Here is an 8,263-nt window from a genome sequence, read left to right as displayed (position 1 = left end):
CAGATGGAAGTAATTAATCAGTATTTCAGTGAAAGAATGGAGGATTGTCATCAAATTAATTAAGAGTCATACCTAATCAAACTGCTGATATTATTTATTATTTAATATATAAAGATTTTTTTAAAAAAGTGTTTGTTGAGAATGGCATTGTGTATAGTAATAACTACAGTACTGTATTTGGAAGATGCCTGCATGAGGAAGAAGGGAAAAAAATGTGTTTGCAAACTGAAGTTGTTTAAGAGAGGACATTAATGGCAAGTGATGCCCAGTGCATATTTTGAACAACGGTATTCACCATATGAAAAACAATGGATATTGACACTGAGAACATTATTTTTAAATTTTATCAATACTTTCATGGTTACAACCAGAAGGAGTGCTGCGAGTTTCTTATTATCAGATAAATAAAGCTGCTTTCTCATTGCAAGAGAAAACGACTGTCAGTATTTCCAGGCATCATGAAGTGAATCCAGATGATTACAGCCTTCAGGTTCTTGCTATCCCGGAGCACATGTCCACATGGATTAAGACATTTTCAAGCACGAGTTCACTGAATCTCACCTGTAGCACACGTATTCTTTCATGAGAGGGAAAACAAGTATATTGTAAATTTGCTGAAATTCAGTTCACACTGTTGTTCTTAACTGTATGACCACCAATGTCTGTCCTTCAGTGTAAAGGGATTGCTGGTGCAAAGAGCATGACAAATTCTGTGAAGTTGCCTGCATAGGACATGTTTAGGATATTCAAAAAAATTGATGAGGTTTCCGGAAGGCTCTTCTTGCTTCATGTCACTTGTTTTGAATGATATAGTGAATTGGAATGATGTAGAATCTTGCATGAAATGCCTCATAGACGGGGTGGGGAGGGGGAGGTGCCAATTGATCATGTATGTGCTATGTTTTGATCAGGTTGGTAATCTGAAGAGATGTATATAAAATTTGGTAATTTGCTAATATATCAGAAATGGGTCAAACATTTTTAAAATGTTGAGTCTCACTCAGAGCTGTTAAGTTTCCTCACCAGTGCCAAGCTAGTGGGATAAAAAAAAATAATAACTGTTGAGTTGCTAAAAATGACTCTGTTTTGAAGGTACATTTTCATGCATGTTTCATCAGAAGTCATCCTGAAAAGCGATCCATCATTGCTGAGAGCTTGGATTTGATTTTATTACAGCCCACTACAGTATATAGTAATGCTAAAATGCTGTAGAAGCAAATATCTAACTTTTTGGAGAGCTTGATTAAAATTGGAAGCTGATAGCTTAGAATGTCAGGTATGTTTGTAGGTTTCTGTGAAAAGAAATTGCTTACTCTGTTGTTAATCCTTGAGATTAAGATAGGATCACCCAGGGTTAGGATTAGGGTTTATAGAAGGTGCTATTGATTTACCATTATTTATTTATTTATTTATTTTATTTATTAAACTTATCCCCGCCCATCTCCCCCCAGTGGGGGACTCTGGGCGGCTTACAACATATTAAAACAATAAATAAATATACAGTTAAAATTTATAAGAAAACACATTTACACAGAATAATAAATAAATAAATAAATAAATAAATAAATAATTGAGCCATTCACATAAAAAACAATGGTGCATCAGCAGCAGTTTTTTTATTTTGAAGCATTGTTAGCTCTAGCAAGAACAATAAATCCTACAACTTTAAATGAACCATTTGCAGTTTCAGTATTGACAGTGAAGCAAGCATAAATAAATTTTGCACACCACATCATCACATAAGCAACTTCCCTTCCAGAGGAGAAATATGGTAACTCTGCTAAAATTTCTTTCAGTGGTGCATATACATACATGCATACATACATACATAAATACTGTACATACATATACTTTTTAAATATACTTCTCTAGTGCTTGATGTAAAATTGGTTAGGATGATCTATATAACAAATAAGGCTTTTTTTTTCATGGTTCTCCCCAGACTGAAACTTCCTACTGAGTTATACCTTGCCCCACCAGTACAAGATTTAGTCAAATTTTGAGAAGTTTTATGTTCAGTACTGCTCTTAACTGAGATAATAAAAAGCACATTATTGAGCAGTCTCAAAGTACTCTGTTTACTTGTGAAAGGTCTATGATAGATTTGTATCTTTTTTTTTTTTTTGCTTGCTGTTTTGGGATGGCATAGCCTTAAAAAGCGACTGAAATATTTTCTATCACAATTATACATGGATCTTCCTTTGGCAACACTCCAGAAACTTCAGCTGGTGCCAAACATTGCCAGCAGGATGCTTGTAGGAGCCAGGCATTCTGATCATGTTGCATCTATTCTGCATTGGCTATATTGGCTGAAGGTTCATTTCTGATTCAATTAAAAGTTGGGATTTTGATCTTAGAACTTGGATACAAGTTATCTGAAGGACTGTGTTTTCCATATGAATCTGTGTCCTTTCTCTCTAGCTTGTTGTTAAGAGTTATCACACTACTGGGTTCCAGGAATAAGGACTTTTCAATACTGGTCCCCCATTGTGGAATTCGATCCACTGGGAAGTTTGCATTGGCCTTTCATTTGCTTTTCTTTGTTCAAGAAAATTGAACATTTCAATTTTCTTTATATAGATTCACGGTTCCAGTTATAATTTATAAAGCCCTACATGGCGCGGGGACAAGTCATCTGAAGCACCACCTGTCTCCTGTGGTGTCTGCCCGGTCAGTTCTAGCTGACAGGGTTAGTACATTCCAGACCCTTGGAGTGTCATCCATCAGAACCCTGGAAGTACGCCTTTTCTGTTGCAGCGCCTGCCCTCCTGATGTCCCTGTGGCTTCCACCCTGATGGTGCTCTGGAAAGCCTTAAAGACTTGGCTATTCTCCCAGGCCTTGGGCTAGGGTGGGTGGGGCCCCTGCTGGATTTGTTTGGGGATGTGGGTGTTGTTAGCTAGACTTGCCATTGGTTCTTGTTCTTTATTCCTTTCTTACTCCTTTTTTATCATCATTGTATTGTATCTCTATTTTCTTTGCTTTTTGTTGTATACTGCCTAGGTCGGAAAGTGCCTAGATTGAATAAATTATAACATTGCATGGGCTTAATATTTTTGTTCCCATTTGTTTATCCCCCCCCCTTTATATGTCCTATGTGTAATCATTTAGACTTATTATTTCTTATATATTTTAACTGCTTTGTAAGGTTGTCCCTAAGTCTGAAACTAATGAAGTGGAACATGCGTTTATTTCACCACCACCACCACCACCATCATCATCATCATCATCATCATCATCATCATCATCATCATCATCATCTCATTTAGCTAAAAATGTTAGACATGAGTTGTTTTCAATAGCAAAAACAAGTGCTACCAATGAAAGGGCACCATACAGCTATTCTATATTTGCGATGAAATACCAAAGAGGTGGAAAAAATATGGAGTCCAAATTAGGAGACTCATAAAAATTCCATAAATGAGACAGTAGGATAGACAATAAGAGCTTCATATGGATGCACTTGCAAGGTGAGAGATGTGTAATTAGTTCACTAGTTCATAGACACACATGCATAGATATGAAACTTCAAAACAGTCCCCATTGCTCAAATTTTGATTGGAAAAGTAGTTCAAGAAGATGATGAAGTTTAAGATGGTGGCACGAGGGCTTATAGGAGGTCATATAGTCTTGTGTTGGTCTATGGAGGCATTTGGAGCCTGGATGGGAAAAAATGCTAAAAATTGAACCTAAGCAAGATGAAATTGCTGTTAGTTCATCAAGGTTCTCTGTCATTCCTAGTGTTATCTCTTGAGGGGGTATCACTGATCCTAAGGGAGCAGGTCTACAACTTGAGGGGTCCTCCTTGATTCACAGCTCCTGCTGGATGGGCAAGTAGAAACTATGGCCAGGAGGGTCTTCATGAGCTTTGGCAGGTGTACTACTTGCAGCCCTGGAAAATGGTAATCTAGCAATAGTAACTCATGCTGTCATCATTACTCATTTGGACAATCACAATGTGCTTTACATGGGGCTGCCTTTAAAGATCACTTGGAAAGTACAGTTGGTGCAGAATGCAATAGCCAACTGACATTGGGCATCAAGAACTTATTACAGCACTGCACTGGCTGCATTGGCTGCCAATAATTTTCCTGGTTCAATTTAAAATGTTGGTTGTGAACAATAAAACTCTACATGGCTTGGCTCAAAAGTACCTGCAGAACAAACTCCTCCAACCAGAATTGACCCATCCTCAGAAAAGTTGTTGGGATTCCCCCACTTCCATTAAGTCAAGAGGTGGTGTTTTTTCTGTCATGGCTCCTATATTTTGGAACAGCCTTTCGTTAGAGACTTTCTCTGAAGATGGCAACCTTCTGTAAATTAGTGAAGATGGAGCCCTTCTGGAGGGCCTTGAGCTTAGGTTGTGGAGTTGATGCCATTGGTTGACAGAATTATATGTTACTACAGTTGTTCTAATGGATCTTCCTTCCTTCCTTCCTTCCTTCCTTCCTTCCTTCCTTCCTTCCTTCCTTCCTTCCTTCCTTCCTTCCTTCCTTCCTTCTTTTATGGTGTAGAAATTTATTTTTCCCCATGGATGCTTGATGTTCTAATTGTATTAAATCCCACCAAGATTCTTTTTATTAAATAAATAAATAAACAAAATAATTGATGTTATTATGTAGGGGTCTTTACACAATTTTGTGATACAGACTGAAAACTGGATGATGTTTCCTGCAATATGTGACCATTGCCATGTTCCAAGATTTCCGTATAGCTAGAGTTTCCAGTTTGTGGTTTAATTTTCCAAGGTTGTAGTGATAGGTGAGGGGGGAAAAAACCAAAACAAAATCCTAGCTGTCCATGTCATGTGTTCCTGGCTCTCACTTGTGTATCCAGCTGCTAAATTCCATTAAAAGGGAGTTAAAAATACATTAAATATTTTCCTGTTGCGTTGCTGTATAAACAACTAGTGCAGTTGCCATAGGGACAGTAAATTAAGTGAATCATGGTCAGTGTGATGGGAAATGAAAGGGGAGATGGATTTTTTTTTCAAAGATAATTTTATGATGAGGAATATAATTTATCTATCCACGTTACAGAATAATTTTGAGAACATTTACCCATTTACTATTTCCTCTGCTTCAACGCCCACAAGTTTAGTGCTCATCACCCAGAATAAAAGAGCTGCACTTTTTTCACGTGACTACAGATTCATTCCTCTCTCTGGAACAGACAGCCCATTTTTGAGAAAAGTTAAATCTGAGAATCTCCCAATGCGTATTGCTAGCTCTAGAATGCTCTTAAACGAAACACGGCACATCTGTGCCAGCTTTTAATGTAAGGGCTAAAAGGATAAATCAAATAGTTTGGCACCTTGCCCATATCAGTCAGCTATGCCATTTCATCCTCTCTTGCAGCTGTTTACCAAAAATAGAACTAGAATAGTGAGCTGCAGATCATATGCCATCCAGAAGTAGAATCATATGCGGGCAAGAAATGTGAACAATGTTGGCTTACTACACTACCCACCTTGACATGGAGGGAGGGAATGTAATTCAGATAAATTTGAAGTGCATGACACTTTCCTATTCTACTGCAGGAAATTTCCAGGAAGGAAAAAGGGACAAAATGATGCAGGATTACATTATGAATTGCTTTTTAGTTTGACAGCTTGCTGGGTTGGTTTAGGGCAGTGTTTCTCAACCTTGGCAGCGTGAAGATGTGTGGACTTCAATTCCCAGAATTCCCCAACCAGCAAGGCTGGGGGTTGAAGTCCACACATCTTAAAGTTGTCAAGTTTGAAAAACACTGGTTTAGGGTCTATAAACAGCATGTTAATAATCCCTGCTTCTTTGACTCCTTGAACTTGTATTGATGGAAGCAATCCTCATTACTATGGGGAGCAATTACCCAGAACATGTAAAAAGAACCAAGAAAATCCGAAAAATCAGTTTACTTTCAGGATAGGCGGCCTGCCAAATGTAGTATAGAACCAGTTTGCCAGTTGTCTGGAATTATTGATCTAGAATTATTCATTTCTACATGATTCTAGGCATAAAATTTACTGAAATTAATTTTATTGATTTATATTAATTGTGGGGGTGAAATTCATTTGGAGTATGTTTTGAGCAATGCAAATGTTGATTGGTAGTTGAATAAATCACATGTGCTAGAAGTAGATTAATCCTTTTCCAGATAAATATATATACTGAGGTTATGTGAAAATAAATAAAACAGATTTATTTTCTTTGCTGTTGAGTCACATTCTCTGATTTTCATGTACAACAGTCCATGTAAGCCACATTGGTGTCAGTATTGCAATATTGTATTCAGCTTCAATGCAGTAAATGCAGCCACTGAGACAATCCGACTGAATTGTTGTGCTGAGATATGTAATGTTAGGGCAGACTTGGACTGCCAAGCCTGGGGTGCCAAGGAGAAAATGGCTTCCCCACCACTATTACATTGTGATCGTTGTTGGTCATATTAGCAAGATTGGTGGCTTATTAATGGCTAAACAGGATGTTGATATTGGAAAAAAATCCCAACTTTTTCAACGTTTCAAAAAAGGTAAGTCTTCTTGTCATTTGTCAGCTCAAATTTGTTTTCCCAAGTATTGATTTTCTTCCCAAGGGACAATTTGCTTTGTGTTCTTTAATATCATTCATATTTCTAAAAAGAAGAAAAAACATATTTTACCCCTGTGGAAAATCAGGTATTAAGTCACCCAAAATGTCTTTTTCTTTTTGTAGTAACAGTTTAGAAATTGTTAACTAAACTTTTTCCAGCTGGTTATCCTTACCTATTGTGTGTTGAACAGCAGTTCTCAGAATCCTCCAGGCATCGTTCTTTTGGGAATGATGGTAGTCATAATCAAATATAACTCCTGGGCACTTTCTTGGGGATGCTTTATTTATATTCCATGCATTACATTCTTCAATTTTGTCTATTTGTAGGTTATTAATAGAATTTCAATTATTTTCCATCCAGACAAGATATGATTATCTGCAAATCAGTAGCATAAAGATATTGCAGTATTGGCTATTGTTGGGTGCAGAATTAAACCGAGATTAGCATGTTGCCATTAATATGAATGAGCAGCAGCAGGCCCCCTTCTCTATTTTCCTCCTTTGGCACAGTCTCAATAAGAGAGTGGAAGTGTTTGCTTTTAACTATAACTTGTTCTTCCTGCAAAGCAATTCAGATTAAATATAATTCCCAGATCTGGAAAACAATAAAACCCTCTAACCCTAATCCAATAAAACAAAGCACACATATATCACAATATACACGTAAAGGTGATTCAGTTTTTAGACAAGTTAAATGTGGCCCACACCAAATCATATTGCTCAATCGCTCCATTACATTAATAGAGTGCCAGTTCAAAGGCTGAGACTAAACACATTTCTCCAGTTCAAGATTTTAGGTCTGGAATAGTAATTTCTCTCTAACAATGAAAAATGATCTTTTTCGTTACCTACCAAGCATAATAAATCTAGCTGGATTGATTGATACACAAAAACATAATTAATACAGCCGAAGTGTTTGGTATATAATTCAGTTATCACATTAACATCTTTAAACCTTATTTCTCTTTCCAAAATCATATCAATAAAATGTGAATATTAGATTCAAATGGGACAACTGTAAGACAAATCTAAATCATAAGTGCCAGAACAAATATATCTCCAGCATAAAAACATTGATATCCAACCTACCTTAGACATCCACTGAAGTGTCCAGTAGACATGGACAAGACTCTTTTGATGAGTGGACTTATCTTAAGGTCATTAGAAGCATATGACTTTGGTGTGAGTACTATATATATTTGCTGAATGTTGATATATTTAACAAAACACACAAACATGAATAAACCATGTACTGTAGGTCCCTTTATTAAAACTACTGTCAGGATTCTATCAGCAAGCAGGAATGGAAACAGATAAACAGTACTTCAAGGATATAAGAGCTTCTGATAAGTTAAGCTATATTGTGGGAAAATGAATTAAGCCATTATGAAAGAATTCCAGTAACAAATGTGTGTCAAATGTAAGCTCTATTTATTGAAATCAAGGTTTATGTTCTTGTGCTTCTTTCTCCATTTACACAATATAACTTTGGAGTGGGAGGAACAGTTCCTATCTGTGTTTTGCTTTGGTTACAGACTGATCTGGTATCAGGCTCCTTATTTATATTTTGTGAAAACTTGCTCTCACAACTATACTGATTAACAATAAGAAAAACGTATGCTAAGATCTCATGCTTCATGCAGGGTGATTCATATTCCCTTGTTACAAACTCACACACAAAACACGTACAGACAAT

General features: G+C 36.7%; 1 long non-coding RNA gene across 1 annotated transcript; it reads right to left on the bottom strand.

Moving 5' to 3' along the window:
• Positions 1-1,378: 1,378 nt before the first annotated feature.
• On the bottom strand, positions 1,379-7,824 carry LOC112540533 (uncharacterized). Its single transcript, XR_003084619.2, has 3 exons — positions 7,657-7,824; positions 6,741-6,943; positions 1,379-6,610 (listed from the first exon to the last, which is right to left on the bottom strand). It is a non-coding gene; the product is annotated as an uncharacterized LOC112540533 (long non-coding RNA).
• Positions 7,825-8,263: the final 439 nt, after the last annotated feature.

Source organism: Python bivittatus, unplaced genomic scaffold (assembly GCF_059951505.1).
Source record: "Python bivittatus isolate LINGU-HERP-01145 unplaced genomic scaffold, Pbiv_v1 ctg000350_np1212, whole genome shotgun sequence".
NCBI classification, from domain to species: Eukaryota; Metazoa; Chordata; class Lepidosauria; order Squamata; family Pythonidae; genus Python; species Python bivittatus.
Note: the sequence above shows the minus strand (reverse complement) of the source record. Positions and strands in the feature narration are given on the sequence as shown.